Raw genomic sequence first — 1,748 nt, forward strand, 5'->3', positions numbered from 1 at the left:
GAGGTGCTGTACCCGTCCTGAGTGGAAATGAGCTAAAGAGAGAGAGAAAGAAAGAAAGACAGCAGACGAGGCAAGGTGAATGTATTGATGAGCACAGGAGGGTCGATAACATTATGCTGTTCTCTAACATCAGCGCTGAGCAGAGCAAAGTACAGCGGCACTATTCACAGATAAGAGACCAGCACTCAGACCGACATGAGCTAAAAAACCTTTAATGCTGACGGGAGAGGATGGACGCTAAAGTTTAAGACAACATGGACGCTCTTGATGCTATTCTTAAGGCAAGACGCTACAGGTATAACCTGCACTAGTCAAATTTGTGAATTTGTGATATTTGGCTTTTCATTATGTGTTGTTTCAAACTAGTGGAAGAAAAACATATACACTCATAAATGTTTATTTTATTGCACTATCTATTTGCATTTGTAGATTTTAATTACAATAAATATCTTTAAAGGCTGTGAGTTTTTTTTCTCCACTTCAGCAGCACTTACATACACCAAACTTTTTTTATTAACAGTTTTAATCAATATTCTGAATGTTTTCACTGATGGGTTTGTTCATATATCATTCACGTTGATTTATATAACATTTTATTCCTGAAAACATGGTGAAAATTAATATCTAATCTATCCATCTATCTATCTATCTATCTATCTATCTATCTATCAAATTATTACAGTATAAATAGGAAAACGTCTGTAATCTCACATTTTTCCTTTTTTATTGAAATGTACGTCTCAGCTAATGTCTGCTTGGAACGCTAGCCTTCTACAAACGCAGAAGATCTACACTCAAAGCAAAAGATGCGCCGGCACCACCATCGAAGTTTAACCTCCCACCAAACAAATGCACGACCTGGGCTCAAACACGACGCGACCGTTATATGTAACAAAGTTTCTGTGCGTCCCACTGAATACAACAGGGGCAACAGATGGATCATTGGCCATCGTTCATCTCGATGGTGACCAAATCGAGCAAGTTCAACAATTTAAATACCTGGGAACAACCGTACAAGAGAGGAAAGTAGTGACTACAGCAGAAGTCCACACTTGAATTGGTCAAGCAGCCGCAGTCTTTGCTTCCCTCAAGTGGTGCCTTTTGAAGTGCTCCAACAATTCCACCAAAACCAAAGTCCACCTCTTTCGGACCTTAATCCTGCCAGTTCTCCTCTATGGATCAGAAACTTGGACGTTACTTAAATTAGATCTGGCCAAACTTGAGGTCTTTCAAATGCGGCACCTACTCCAGATTATTAGAGTTTCCCTTCGTGACCATCTTCGAAATGCGGATATTCGCTGTCGATGGGAATATCAGCCAACGATCAAGGAGCAGATTCAGAAACGGCGATTGCAATGGTTTGGTCACCAAAGCATTTTATAGGGCTGGGCGATATAGCTAAAAAATGTATCAATGATATAATGTTTCATATCGTTCGGTATCGATAATTATTGAAATTTTTTATAACCTTTTTTAAAACAAAGAGCAATAGAAAAAATGTTTAAATTTAACCACTGTATTTTTAAATTAACCCAATTTATTGAGACAAACAACAAATATTTTTTCTTTTAACAATCAAACACAATAAAAATTAAACAAATATCTAATGTTTTATATGCAGATTAAATAGGTCTTTATTGTATATGTCTAATTGTCTCCCGAGGCCACAGGAGGGCGCAATGAGCAAAATAATGCAGCACATTTAAATTGTCAACGCAAGGAAATAACTTTTATAAAAAAACGTGCAC

The 1,748-nt window shown here is 37.3% G+C and overlaps 1 protein-coding gene across 1 annotated transcript in view; it reads right to left on the minus strand.

Annotated features, from left to right (window-relative positions):
* Nucleotides 1-1,748, minus strand: part of LOC107754605 (piezo-type mechanosensitive ion channel component 2-like) — a 94,129-nt gene that overhangs the window by 49,444 nt on the left and 42,937 nt on the right. The window lies entirely within an intron of this gene.

This window comes from Sinocyclocheilus rhinocerous, unplaced genomic scaffold (assembly GCF_001515625.1).
Source record: "Sinocyclocheilus rhinocerous isolate Xijiao unplaced genomic scaffold, SAMN03320098_v1.1 scaffold472, whole genome shotgun sequence".
NCBI classification, from domain to species: Eukaryota; Metazoa; Chordata; class Actinopteri; order Cypriniformes; family Cyprinidae; genus Sinocyclocheilus; species Sinocyclocheilus rhinocerous.